Below are 14,917 nucleotides of genomic sequence, written 5' to 3'. Positions count from 1 at the left end.
GTCTCGATGTAGGATCTGAAGTCAGCTTCAGAGAGACTGTGGTAGGAGGAGACGCAGAAAATAAACACATGATTTCCACAGCGCAGCAGCTGAGAACTCAAAAATGAGGCACGGGGTCTTGGCCATTCATCTGTCTTTAAGGTTATCCTGACATCTGAAAGCCATTGACAGCCTGAGCCTTCCAGCACTTCAGGCGCATGCCTGACACAAGATAAATATAGATCCCAGACACCTGAGCCAGACGGAAGGAACGTTAGCTTGAAAAATCTCATTCATTTTGTGCCTCAGTTGAGGAAAATAAAACCATTAATCCTTTTCCTGTTAAAACCTGTTATACCCCTTAAAAAATAGCTTCAGTGCTTATGAAACATGAGGATTCAAATAATCATTAATAATCAATTCGCTTCTCTCCATAATTACCATCTGTGGGATAGTATAGAGACAGGCTCAAATTCTCCTTTCCTGGTGAAGTATAAAAGAAACATAACAGTGAACATTAAGAATTATTCTCTCAGTTGTTTATTTTTTTAAAGGATCTTTGGCAGGTGAGTCCTTAAATGTGAGCATCTATTTGGTAAACTTTCTAGTATCTTTTCTCCTATATCCTGCAGGTAGTGATTTGGTCCTTTTATTGTTTGCCTCAATTATGGAGCCAGAAAGTGTCATCCATTGCCAGGTGCTTTGGTTTAAGTTAAACTTTTGGTATAGTTGTATACTGTAGCTAATTTAAATTGAATTTTGCTTAGTAGTCTTTGTAAACATATAAATGAAGTTACCTTCAGCCTGAGAAGCTATGATTAAAATTCTTACTCTGAAGATATAATGGCAAGATTTCTAACAATAAATCACTCTCTGGGACTCATAATTTAAGGATCTCTAATTCTATATTTGAACAAATCGAACAGAGGAACTAGGAAAGCCATAATGCTCCCCTGAGATTTTGAGGTATTAAATGTTTTAACCAATAGTATGTTTTACTGAACGGCATTAAAGAAAAATAATGGATTTTGGGTTACCATTTTCTAAATGAAGCTGATCTGTAACTAGTCGTACCGACCATCCCAGAATGGAGAATGATTCTTTTTTCAATTTACCAAAACTAGTGTTTTTGTATTTTAATAATAGGTCCCATGTATTGAGAACTGTCCATGTTCTTGGCACTTTGCTAAGTAGATATCATATCATTTCATTCTCTTTTCCTAATCCAAAAGTATCCTTTCAAATCAAGTTAATATTTTTATGTTCCATTTTACGGAATAGAAAACTAGAACTTAAATGGTAGATTTTGACAATGGCTGCTAATAAGTGGTTCATATAAGAGTCTAAACTCATAGGATTTTGACTGAAAGTACATTGTTTTCCCATCACACAATACAGTTTCAGGTTAAAAATGAGTGTCATCCATACTTTATCTGTATCAGATTACCCATCCTGTGAGTAATTCCAAGGCTTCTTTCTTTATTTAAGACAAAGTTAGGGAAAATACAGAAATGTTCCCTGTGGAGTATTGCTATGACACCAGAAAATCCCCAGAAGCATTATGTTTCCAGCACAAGGAAAATATAGATCTGTAAGGCATGACTCTAGCCAGAAATATTTCTCATCTGTTGCATTTCTCTTTTTTGACAACTCGTCCTTATTAATTTTTTTAAGTTTATTTATTTTTGAGAGAGAGAGAGAGAGAGAGAGAGAGCAGGAGAGGGGAGGGGGAAGGAGACAGAGAATCCTAAGTAGGCTCCACACTGAGAGTGTGGAGCCCAAAGCTGGGCTTGAACCCATGAAACCATGAGTTCATGACCTGAAATCAAGAGTTGGATGCTTAACTGACTGAGCCACCCAGATGCCCCATGTCCTCTTGATTTTGTGTAAGCAGAGTTTGACCTTCCAGAGCTGATGCCCATTTCTCAGGCATAATAGCATGTCTGGCAGTTAGAGATTGGATGAACAGCATAGAGGAGGGATATCCATGTGGCAGAGTCAGCTGGTAAGGTCAGGTAGCCAATACCAGGGAAATTTTGCATGAGAAAGTGAGGGGGTCACGTTCTCAACTATCATAAAATGTGACCCTGTTCATTGAAAAAAAGTATTGTTCTATGTGTGCAAAGCATTTTTTCCATGAAACTAAAAGCTTATTAATAAAATATCTTATCAAAGAACTGAGAAGACAAATCAGTGAATTCAGGATCACACATATTTTCTACGAATCACAATGAATATCAGAATGCCTTCAACATTCTAAGCACCATCATCTTGAAATATGGATTATGTCCTATAAATAAGAATAAGAAAGTCTGAGTTTCCTTTCTATGAATTATATATTCATTGTCATTCAGTTGTTCACTCCCTGCTAGACACCAACTTACGAGTAATGGTGAGGGAAAGGAAGGAATAGTGGTGGAGTGAACTAAAAAAAAAATGACTCTGGCTCTGGGATAATGAAGAAGGACAAGATCTCTGACCCCTTCATCCAGAGAATCATCAGGAATTTTCTTAACCAACTATCTTCAAAATTAAACATTTCGTCACAGAATGTCAAAACCAAGACTTTCTTTTCCTCCCAAATCAGTTGCTTTTCAAGTGTGGATGAACCGAAATTTTTATTTATGTTTTTATTTTTGTTTTTTTAATATGAAATTTATTGTCAAATTGGTTTCCATACAACACCCAGTGCTCTTCCCAACAGGTGCCCTCCTCAATGCGCATCACCCACTTTCCCCTACCTCCCACCCCCCATCAACCCTCAGTTTATTCTCAGTTTTTAAGAGTCTCTTATGGTTTGGCTCCCTCCCTCTGTAATTTTTTTTTCTTCCCCTCCCCCATGGTCTTCTGTTAAGTTTATCAGGATCCACGTAAGAGTGAAAACATATGGTATTGGTCTTTCTCTGTATGAGTTATTTCACTTAGCATAACACTCTCCAGTTCCATCCACGTTGCTACAAAAGGCCATATTTCATTCTTTCTCATTGCCAAGTAGTATTCCATTGTGTATATAAACCACAATTTCTTTATCCATTCATCAGTTGATGGACATTTAGGCTCTTTCCATAATTTTGCTATTGTTGAGAGTGCTGCTATAAACATTGGGGTACAAGTGCCCCTATGCATCAGCACTCCTGTATCCCTTGGGTGAATTCCTAGCAGTGCTATTGCTGGGTCATAGGGTAGTTGTATTCTTAACTTTGGGGGGAACCTCCACACTGTTTTCCAGAGTTGCTGCACCAGTTTACATTCCGTCCAACAGTGCAAGAGGGTTCCCGTTTCTCCACATCCTCTCCAGTATCTATAGTCTCCAGAATTGGACCCACAAAAGTATGGCCAACTAATCTTTGACAAAGAGGAAAGAATATCCAATGGAAAAAAGACAGTCTCTTTAACAAACAGTGCTGGGAGAACTGGACAGCAACATGCAGAAGAATGAAATTAGACCACTTTCTTACACCAATCACAAAAATAACCCAAGATGGATAAAGAACCTGAATGTGAGACAGGAAACCATCAAAACCTTAGAGGAGAAAGCAGGAAAACACCTCTCTGACCTAAGCCACAGCAACTTCTTACTTGACACATCTCCAAAGGCAAGGAAATTAAAAGCAAAAATGAACTATTAGAACCTCATGAAGATAAAAAGCTTCTGCACTGCAAAGGAAACAGTCAACAAAACTAAAAGGCGACCAACAGAATGGGAAAAGATATTTGCAAATGACATATCAGACAAAGGGCTAATATCCAAAATCTATAAAGAACTCACCAAACTCCATACCCAAAAAACAAATAATCCAGTGAAGAAATGGGCAGAAGACATGAATAGACACTTCTCTAAAGAAGACATCCAGGCACAAGAAAAGATGCTCAATGTTCCTCCTCATTAGGGAAATACAAATCAAAACCACACTGAGGTATCACCTCACACCAGTCAGAGTGGCTATAATGAACAAATCATGAACCTAAATTTTTAAACCAGACAAAACCAAAACCTCTTCTGATTTTGGTTGCATGCTGCATGGCAGAACTTTAAGGCATTAAAGTTGAACCCATAATCCTGCTGTTAATAGCAGCTGTTAACAGCTGTTGATACTGTTCCCCGCAAGATGTTATTATGGAATTTCCCATTTCTTTGTGAAAATCTTTTCTCCAAGCAAGCAGTTCATCTCAAAATAAGATATGCAAAGCATCATCAATACAGTGGCATTAAGAGTAATCATATTTTCTCTCCCTCTCAACAACTCCCAATCATATGTCTCTGATGCCTCTGGGTGCTATTCTTCCAGATATCTTTCTTCTCTATCCAACCAGCATCATCCAGTGGGCTTCATCAAGTATTAATAACAGTACTGACTTCATCCTTAAGCATGCCATGCTGAATATGTTTAGGACTTTTAAATTAATAATATGCTTGAAAAAAATTCTCTTCAGAGAAACTCAAATTTTAAATCAAAGATTTGTCCCTTATTTCATATTTCTGTCCACTGTGTAAGAGTTAGCAGTAAAGCGTTTTTGAATCCCTGGCTCTGTAACATAAGAGGGAAAGAACAGTTTGTGGCCTTGTTGGGGAAATTTGGCATAAACCCCCGTACACACTTGAAAACAATGAAAATATTCAAGACACTTCAACACATTAACCTTGCTAACTTGTTTTTAGGAAAAACGTATTTGGAAAACGCCCTTGGATTATTATCAGCTTACTTAATGTGTATTTTCAGGATCTGAAAGACATTTTGGGGCTCATTTGTAACTGATTCTATTATCAGACTCTTCTTACTAGAGTTTTGTTTGTCTGTTTGCTTTCCCATGTTAGCATGTAATGAATAATTTCACTCAAAGACCTTCTCCATAAGGAGCATTTACCTGTTGGAAAGCCATGAAAAGACTTCACAGTAAACTTCTCTTGCTCTCCTCAAATCTGTATGTGTGTGAGATGCTTTTATTCTGAACATCAGCTTAGGGTAAAGATTTTCTTACCATTTATTCTCGAAACTAACTTTAGGAGAGAATTCTAGCTCTGTTATTCAAAAGTAATGAGGATCAATCGTAATTTATACTATTAAAAATAATCTAACAGAGTGGTTCTCTTTGCTTTTTTTTTTAAGTCTTTGAAGCTTCAAATTACTGCTAAATTTCATAGCCTTATTTTTATCTCCCTTCCAATGTCATCTGCATTAATTATAAAAGTTTTGTCAAGAATTTACATGAAATATTATAGCCCCAGCATTCTTCCTGTTTAAGTTGGATTGGTCATCATTTAATCATTTGTTAATTCAACAGCAAGATATATTGAAATCTTGTTGATGTATACAGGATTGTGCTTCTCCTTTGGGGGAAAATGGCTAATTAAGAGCCAAGCTTTGGGCTCTCAAGTATCTTATTGTTTAGTGAAGGAAAACAAGCACGATTTAACAAATCATAATGCATTATCATAAACTGTGATAAATAATGAAAGTGTCATTGTGATAAGCTAAACTGAACAGAGAGGTTTCTCTAATATACATATATATGTATATATTATATATATATGTATGATCATATATATGTGTGTATATGTATATATTATATATATATATATGTATGATCATATATATGTGTGTATATAAATTGTAAGCATTTGTTTATATATAGATATGGATATATATCTATATACAGATATATACATATTATTTAAGAAACTGTGTGTGTGTGTGTGTGTGTGTGTGTGTGTGTGTGTGTGTTATTTATCAGGGAAGCTACTCTGACCTCTCAGCTTTATCTTATCACAATGTAACATCCCTTCTCAATTTATTCCAGTTTACTTCAGTTTATGGTTGTATATTAGGATTTCTTAAATAATGCCTGACTTTTTTCACTAAACAATACTTGGGAGCACAAACTTTGGCTTTTTATTTATCACTGAGCTCAAATGTATATAGATATACATCACATACATACAGACACACACTAATTTCTAAGAGTGAGTATAAATTTTAAGAAGCAGCAGATTAGGGAAGCATTCAGAGGTAAGAAGCCAGCAACTGTAAGCAGCCTGCCATGGACAGGAAAGAAGAAGGACAATGTGGCTGGATGAGCGAGGATAGGGAAAAGTAAAAGGAGATGATGCAGAGGGGTTAGGAAAGAGCCAGATATCATAGATATTTGCAGGGATTTACCCCAAGAACAATGGGAAGACTTTGAAGAATTTCAAGAGAGATACACGATTGAATCTCAATTACATTTAAAAAACAAATTCTGATAGCATCATGGCTGCTGGGATCGAAGAGAGGTAGGAATGGATGTGGGGAAACTAGTTAGGGAGTTATTACTGACTTGAATGGTCACATGACCAAAAATGGATGTAGGAAAAATGGAGGAAAATATCCACATAGATTTAAAAAAATATTTGGAATGTATAATCAACAGATTTTGATGATGGTAGTAGTTGTGGTGTACGAAGAAAGGGGCAGAATAATTCATTGAGGAAGTCTTTAAATTGAAGCTATTCCAAAAATCATTCTGCACCCTATCATGAACACTTACTCTACAGATAACGTGAGAATACATCTAGCTCAGTGATTGGCCCAGAACTAATGCTGAAATAAGATTTCTTGAATTAAAGATAGTATAAATGAAGAGATCAATGAGTGGAATTAAGTACAATGTGAGCAGAAGTGAATGGTTATATTGTAACATCATCTATCTTTTTTTTTTGTTTGTTTAGGTTATCCTAGGAAGTTTTCCCAAAGCTATGACAGGAGGTGTCACAAGACACAAAGTGACACCTTAGAGACTAGAAGTTCATGGGATTGTTAGTTCTAACAGAAGAGGAACCAAAAAAGCCCCTGAAAGAATCCAGTACTAAAAGGAAATTTAAAGTGACTAGAGAAACTGTGCAAGTGTCTTGCATACATGTGGCTATGTCTGTAGAGCTGGTAATCTAATGGAAACTTGGGTCCCCCTGGACCAAGAGCAAATATTATCCACAGAACATAAAGTCCTTCTTCCAGCACAACAAAACAACAGGCTGGTAGCCAATTATGGTTAGCAGCTAAGCAGATGTCCCATCGGTTTTTAAAACCAGACAGAGCCTTGGTAGCTATAATTATTACTTCCATGTTGTAGCACTTTCTGTTTGTAGTATTTTGTTTTGATGTTATCACATAATAATCAGCTAATAATCAAGCAACCTTTAGTACTTTCTTGGTGAGCAATTGTACAAAGCAGTGTCTAGTACACTGTAGTGGAATCCTCTTTAAGAGAAATGGGAGGATTAAATAAGACTATCCTGAGTCAGTCAGAAGGTTTGAACAAAGTTCTGGAATTAAGACCGCCACTCTTCAGATCACAGTTCACATGATTCTTTTTTTTTTTTTTCTCTGTGTCTTTTTTTTTTTTTTTCATGTAAAGGTCTGATACCCAGTTTCTTAACTGTCCTTTTCCTGTCCATTTTTGGATTGCCCTTGCTCTGTCTGCATTCTCAATGTAGGCATCTAAGAAGGTCTAGGCCTATCCCTGTTCTTTTCCTCCTATATCTTCTCTTCCTTGGCAACTCTATGAGCTTGAGTTAGCACCTTTCCAGTTAATCCCCAAATCTATTTTTTACCCCAAACTTCTATCTTAATAGTAAGTTTAGTTAGCATTTTGAGAATTCTCTATATACTAGCACAGTGTCTGTATTATGTCATGTAATTTAAAAAAAAAAAAAAACTTTGAAGATAAAACTAATACTTACCATTTAACAAGTTGAAATGGAAGTTTAGTAATGTTAAGTTACCTGCTTCATGGTTAGAGTGCTCCAGGTAGCCAGATTTGAGTTCCTCTCTCCATAGATTCAAATCTTGAGCTGGGAGATACTGTTCTGTAATTGACCCACAGTGATATAATACTCTTGCATTTCTGTGGACATCTCTACCCCGCTGCCCTAAACATACGTCTCCACGTCCCTATCTCTGAGACTATGCCCCCAGTCTCTGCACTTATATCATTGTGCTTCCTGTCACTCAGCCTGAAACTGCTGCCCATGCACCCCATCATCTTCCAGTTCCTAACAATTCTAACTTCACCATGTATCTTCCGTTTGTCTCCTGTGTTATATTTTAACTGCCTCTACCCAAGTCAGGTTTCTATTCCAACCTACCTTGACTATTGCCATGGTCTCCTAATTGACTTTCTTGCATGCAGAATTACTCCTCTCTCATTTATCCTTCCTACTGCTTATAGATTAATCTTCTAAAAACAAATTAGATTTTAATTTAAAAGACTTTAACCTCTTTAGACCATCATTGAAGGCTCTCAACTATCATTTCTATTCCTGCATGAAGTCTGTCCTTCAGGGAAATGATCTCTGCATTCTCACCTTGCATTTCCCACTGCTTCAGGTATTTCCTCTAGAATTTTTGATGTTCTACTTAAATGTTACTCTTCAAAATCAATGAATCCTTTAACATGGTGTGTATACTGGAAGCCTTAAAAAACATAACATGCTCAATTTCCATCCCAGACAAATTAAATCAGAATTAATGAATACTCCCATGTTTAAAAATTACTGTTAATGCTGCTATTAGCCCATATGGTTACTTTGTGCAAATGAAAGGAACCACTTCTTCAAGACACTCCGCTGCACTCTGCAAGAAAAGTGCCATATTATATGTATATATATTTAAATTTATTTATATTATATTTCTTATACCATAATATTTATATTTATATATAATTTATCACATATACGGTGTGAACGGTGCCCCTTAGTATTGTTCAGTGTACAATAAGCATTACCGTATGTAGCAGCCCACAGTAGTCCTGCTTCAAAATTCAATGAAAGCCTCTCCTTTCTGTCATGTCTTCATCAATTCCCGTTGGCAATTCCCATTGGCCCGTTGGCATTTTCCTATATTGACCTCCCATAGTATTATATGTGACCCTTTACTTCCCTGTAAACTTAAATCTTATTTTATCATACTTAGCATACATATTTAATCTCTTTGATGACCTTGAGGGCTTATTTCATTTAAATTTAATCCATAGTCCCTAGATTCTAACCAGTTGTTTAATGAGTATTATACAAATCATAGTTTTAGAAAGAAAGATCTCTAATTGGCAAATGTGGTAGTTTTGCCGCCCCCCTTTTCAGTGTACCTATTTCTAAAAACGATAAACAACATAAGATCCATGGATACATGGAATAAATAAATAACAAAGGCAACTGTGAAGGAGGAAAGATGGATTTATCCCAAAAGCCAGCCTGAGGAATTAGTTAGTTCATTCAAGTCAAGCTTGGTATCTCCTGACAGCCAGGCTCACAAGGGAATGCTGATGTGTATCACAGCTTTCATCCTAAAGGAAAACTTACAGTCCTTCAGAAGACATCAAACTTCTTCATGTACTGTAAGTTAATTTAATTAAGTAGACATTTATGAGATAGACATTAAAAGGGACAGTGTCTCCAAAGAGCTCTAACAAAAGGTTGAGAAGTAGAAAATATCTTCAAAGATTCAGAATCTAAAAGACTTCATAGGGGGGTTCCTGGCTGGCTTCGTTGGTAGATTGCGCGACTCTTGATCTTGAGGTCATGTGCTTGAGTTCCAGATGGGGTGTGGAGCCTACTCAAAACAAAACACAAAAGACCTCCTATGGTTTTGATGTTGACCACTGCTTCATGCCTGTCTCTTACTATGTCCCACTTCATGGACTTTGGTGAAACCATACAGGCCTTCCTGGAACATGCCAGACTACATCTGGACCTTCCACAGCTGTTCCCTCTACTTAAAACCCTCTTCTCCAAGATACTTGTGTGCTGGTTCTGCTTCCTTTCTTCATTCAGCTCCTTGGCCCAAATGTTACCTGTCTCAGGGCCAATGTGTTTGAACTACTAATTTCTCATCATACTGTATCTTCCAACTCCTCTTTATTCCATTTATTATGCTTCCTGATTTTCCAAAATATCTATTTGGTATTTTTTTAAGTTTTTAGTATCTACCATATGCAAATTTAAGCTCCTTGAGGCCAGGGAATTTTCACTGTCTTGCTTACTGCCATATTCCATGCTGCTTAGAATACTACATAGCACACAAAAGGCATACTGGAAATATTTACTAACATGTTAAATGAACTATTTGTCATATATTTATTTATCACATTAGCCCACAACTAAAATGTTTAAAATTGAAAATTGAACCCTAAGTCCATGAAAGAATTTCTGTGGAGGAAAGAATATTTATATTTCATGAAATAGCTTTCATGTTTTTGTTTTGTTTTGTTTTGAATACAAGAAATGATGAGAATTAATAACAACGAAACAAGACAATACAAAAAAATCTTAACGAGTTATTTCTCTATTGCTTCATAACACATTACCACAAACTTAGTGGCTTAAAGAAGTACCTATTTATTATCTCACAGTTGTGTATTTTAAAAGTCTGGGCAGGGGGCTGTTGAATTCTCTTCTGAGATGGTCACATGGATGAAATCAAGGTTTTTGTTGGGCTACATTTTCAGTTAAGGTTTGGGGTCATCTTCTACTCTCATGTGTTTGTTGGGCAAAATGAGTTCCTTGTGGTTGTAGGACTAAGGCTCATGCTTCCTTGCTTGTTATTGGCTAGAGATTGTCCTCAGCTCCTAGAGGCTGCCCTCAGACCCTAACTGTATGTGGCCCTCTTGCAACACAGTAGCTTACTTCTTGAAAACAGCAAGAGAATCTCTCACACTGGAAATCTGTCTCTTTTTAAGGCCTCCCTCTGATTGATTCCCTTCAATTTTGCAATAAAACATACTATCACTGGAGTGAAAATTACAATATTCACAGGGACAGGAAATCATATAAGGTGTGCATATCAGGACCAGGAATATTGGGGACCTTCATGGAATCCTGTCTCCTGAACTTAATATGCTATTATCATAAAGTAAGTCCAACCAAATTTGTTACTATTAACATTCAGAAGAATAGATAGGGAAAATGCTGTTTACCTCACCTTTATTATATTTTTCTTGGTTATCTGTGACCAGTGATCTTTGATGTTATTATTGTAATTGTTTTGGGGTGTCACAAACCACCTTATAAAACACCAAACTTAATTGATAAATGTTTATGTTCTGGCTGCTTCATTGACCAGCTGTTCTGGTTTCTCTCCCTCTCTTAGGGCCTCGCTGTTCCCTGGGACACAATAATATTGAAATTAGGCCAATTAATAACCCTGCTCACAATCACAGATTTCATGATATATTACAAAACTATAGTAATCAAAACAGTATGGTACTGGTACAAAAATAGACCGATCAGTAGGACAGGGTAGAGAGCCCAGAAACAGACCCATACTTGTAAGGCCAATTTATCTACAACAAAGGAGGGAAGAATATACAATGGGAAAAAGACAGTCTTTTCAATACATATTGTTGAGAAAACTGGACAGCTATGTACAAAAAAAAATGAAATTGGACCATTTTCTTCTTACACCATATACAAAAATAAATTAAAAATGAATTAATGACCTAAATGTGATACCTGAAAGCATGAAAGTCCTAAAAGAAAAATACTCAATAATCTCTTGGACATCAGCCTTAACAACATATTTATGGGTATGTCTCCTTAGGCAAGGGAAACAAAAGCTAAAATAAACTAGTGTAACTACTTCAAAATAAAAAGCCTATGCACATCAAAGGAAACCATCAACAACACAAAAAGGCAACCTACTGAATGGAAGAAGATATTTGAAAATGATATATCTGACAAGGGATTAACATCCAAAATGTATAAATAACATACAAAACTCAACACAAAAAAATGGGTAGAATATTTGAATAAACATTTTTCAAAAAAAAGACATCCAGATGGCCAACGGATACATTAAAAATGCTCAAAATACTAATCATCAGGGAAATGCAAATCAAAGCCACAATGAGATATGACCTCATAGCAGTCAGAATAGCTAGTGTCAAAAAGACAAGAAGTAAGTGTTGGTGAAGATGTGGAGAAAAGGGAACTCTTGTGCACTGTTGGTGAAAATGTAAATTGACACAACCACTGTGGAAATAGTATGGAGGCTCTTCAAAAAATTAAAAAATAGAAATACCATATGATTCAGTAATTCCACTACTGGGTATTTACCCAAATAGAATAAAAACACTAATTCAAAAAGATATATGCACCGCTGTGTTTGCTGAAGCATTGTTTACAATAGCTAAGATATGAAAGCAACTCAATTGTCCATCCATAGATGAGTGGATAAAGAAACTGTGGTATACATATACAATGGAATATTAGCCATAAAAAAGAATGAGATCTTGCCATTTGTGAAAACATGGACAGATCTAGAGGGAATTATGCTGAGTGAAAAAGTCAGACAAACACAAATTCCATATGATTTCATTAACGTGTGGAATCTAAGAAACAACCAAACAACAAAACCAAACAGAATCTTCAATACAGAGAACAATTGATGGTTTCCAAAGGGGAGGTGGGTAGGAGATGGGTCAAATATATGAAAGGGATTAACAGGTACACGCTTTCAGTCATAAAATAAATCAGTCCTGGAGAGCAAAAGTGCACCATAGGGAATACAGACAATAATACTCTAATAACATTTTATGGTGACAACACTTATCAGGGTAAGCATAATGTAGAGAATTATCAAATTACTATGCTGTACACCTGAAACTAATATAACATTGTATGTCAGTTATTTCAATCGATCACCCTACAATGGCTTGTAAGTGATAAGTAAAAGGAAAAGTCTCCCATTTCTCACATTAAATCAAAAGCTATGAATGATTAGGCTTGGTTAGAAAGTCACATCAAAAGTTAAGATAGGCCAAAAGCTAGTACTCTTGTACCAAACAGCCAAGTTGTGAATGCAAAGGAAAAGTCTTGAAGGACATTAAAAGTGCTATCCCATGAACACATGGATAAGAAAATGAAACAGCTTACTACTGATGTAAAGTTAAAGTGACTTGAGTAGAAGATCAACCAACCATAACATTCCCTTAAGCCAAAGCCTAATCCAGAGCAATGCTCTAACTCTATTTTATGAAGGTTGTGGAAGCTGCGGAAGAAAAGTTTGAAGCTAGCAGGAGTTGGCTTATGACGTGTAAGGAAAGAAGCCATCTGCATATAACAAAAGTGAAAGGTGAATCAGGAAGTGCTGATGTTGAAGCTGCAGCATGTTTTCCAGAAGATCAAGCTAAAATAATTAAGGTTGGTACACTAAACAACAGATTTTTAAGAGAGACAAAACAACCTTATATTAGAAAAACATGCCAGATAGGACTTTCATAGCTAGAGAAAAGTCAGTGCCTGGCCTCAAAGCTTCAAAGGACAGGGGCACCTGGGGAGCTAGGTCACTTAAGTATCCAACTCTTGGTTTTGGCTCAGGTCATGATCTCACAGTTCATGAGTTTGAGCCCTGTGTTGGGCTGTGTGCTGACAGTGAGGAGCCTGCTTGGGATTCTCTCTCTCTCCTTCTCTCTGTTCCCCTCCTTCACCCTTTCTCTCTCACTCAAAATAAATAAACTCTAAAAAAAGACTTTAAAAAGCTTCAAAGGACAGAGGGTGACTCTCTTGTTAGAGCCTAATGCAGTGGGTGGCTTTAAGTTAAAGCCAATGTTCATTGACCATTCTGAAAATCCTAGGATCTTTAAGCATTATGCTGTATGTACTCTTCCTGTGCTCTATCAGTGGAACAACAAAGCCTGGATGACAGCACATCTGTTTACATGGTTTACTGAATATTTGCAGCCCACTCTTGAGACCTACTACTCAGGAAAAAAAAAAAAAAAAAAAAAAGATTGCTTTCAAAATACTACTGCTCTTTGAAAAGAGCACTGATGAAGGTGGACAAGGAGATTAATGTTGTTTTCATGCCTGCTAACACAATATCCATTCTGCAGTCCAAAGATTGGTGAGCAATCTTGACATTCAAGTTTTATTGAAGAAATATACTTTGTAAAGCTATGGCTGCTGTAAATAGTGATTTCTTGATGGATCTGGGCAAGATAAATTGAGAACCTTCTAGACAGAATTCACCATTCTAGATGCCATGAAGAACATTCATGATTCATGGGAAGAGACCAAAAAAGCAACTTCAACAGAAATTTGGAAAGAAATTGACTCCAACCCTCATAGATGACTTTGAGGGGCCAAGATTTCAGTGGAAAAAGTAACTACAGATGGGGTGCAAATAGCACGAGAACTAGAAATGGAGCCTGAAGATGTGACTGAATGGCTGTGACCTCATGACAAAAGTTGAACAGATGAGGAGCTGCTTCTCATGTATGAGGAAAGAAAGTAGTCTCTTGAGATGGGATCTACTCCTGGTGAAAATGCTATAAAGATTATTAAAATGACCACAGAGGAGTTAGAATATTACAGAAACTTAGTGGATAAACCAGTGGCAGGGTTTGAGAGGACTGAAAGAAATTCTACTGTGGGTCAAATGTCAAATGCTATCACACAGCGTCACATGCTACAGAGAAATCATTCATGAAAGGAAGAGGAAAACAATGCAACAAACTTCATAGTCTTATTTTAAGAAATTGCCATAGTCACCCCCTTCATCAACGACCACCACCGTGATCAGTCAGAAGCCATCAACATCGAGACAAAAACCTCCAGCAGCAAAAAGGGTACTACTTGCTGAAACCTCAGATGATAGTTAACGTTTTTTAGCCATAAAGCATTTTAAATTAGAGCATGTACATTGGGGTTTTTTAGATGTAATGCTATTGCACTCTTAATAAACTATAGTATATGTGAACATACCTTTCATAGGCACTAAAAGTAAAAAAAAAAAATTCATTTTACTCACTTTATTGTGATATTTGCTGGTGTGGTGGCCTGGAACCAAACCCACGACATCTCTGTACCAAGTTAAGATCATAATTACTGGTCATGCCCATGATTCAATTGTTTTATATATATAGTCAACATGTAGCAGACATCAGTTGTAACAATAAAGGTACAAGG

Source organism: Lynx canadensis, chromosome A2, assembly GCF_007474595.2.
Source record: "Lynx canadensis isolate LIC74 chromosome A2, mLynCan4.pri.v2, whole genome shotgun sequence".
In the NCBI taxonomy this organism is placed as follows: domain Eukaryota; kingdom Metazoa; phylum Chordata; class Mammalia; order Carnivora; family Felidae; genus Lynx; species Lynx canadensis.
Note: the sequence above shows the minus strand (reverse complement) of the source record.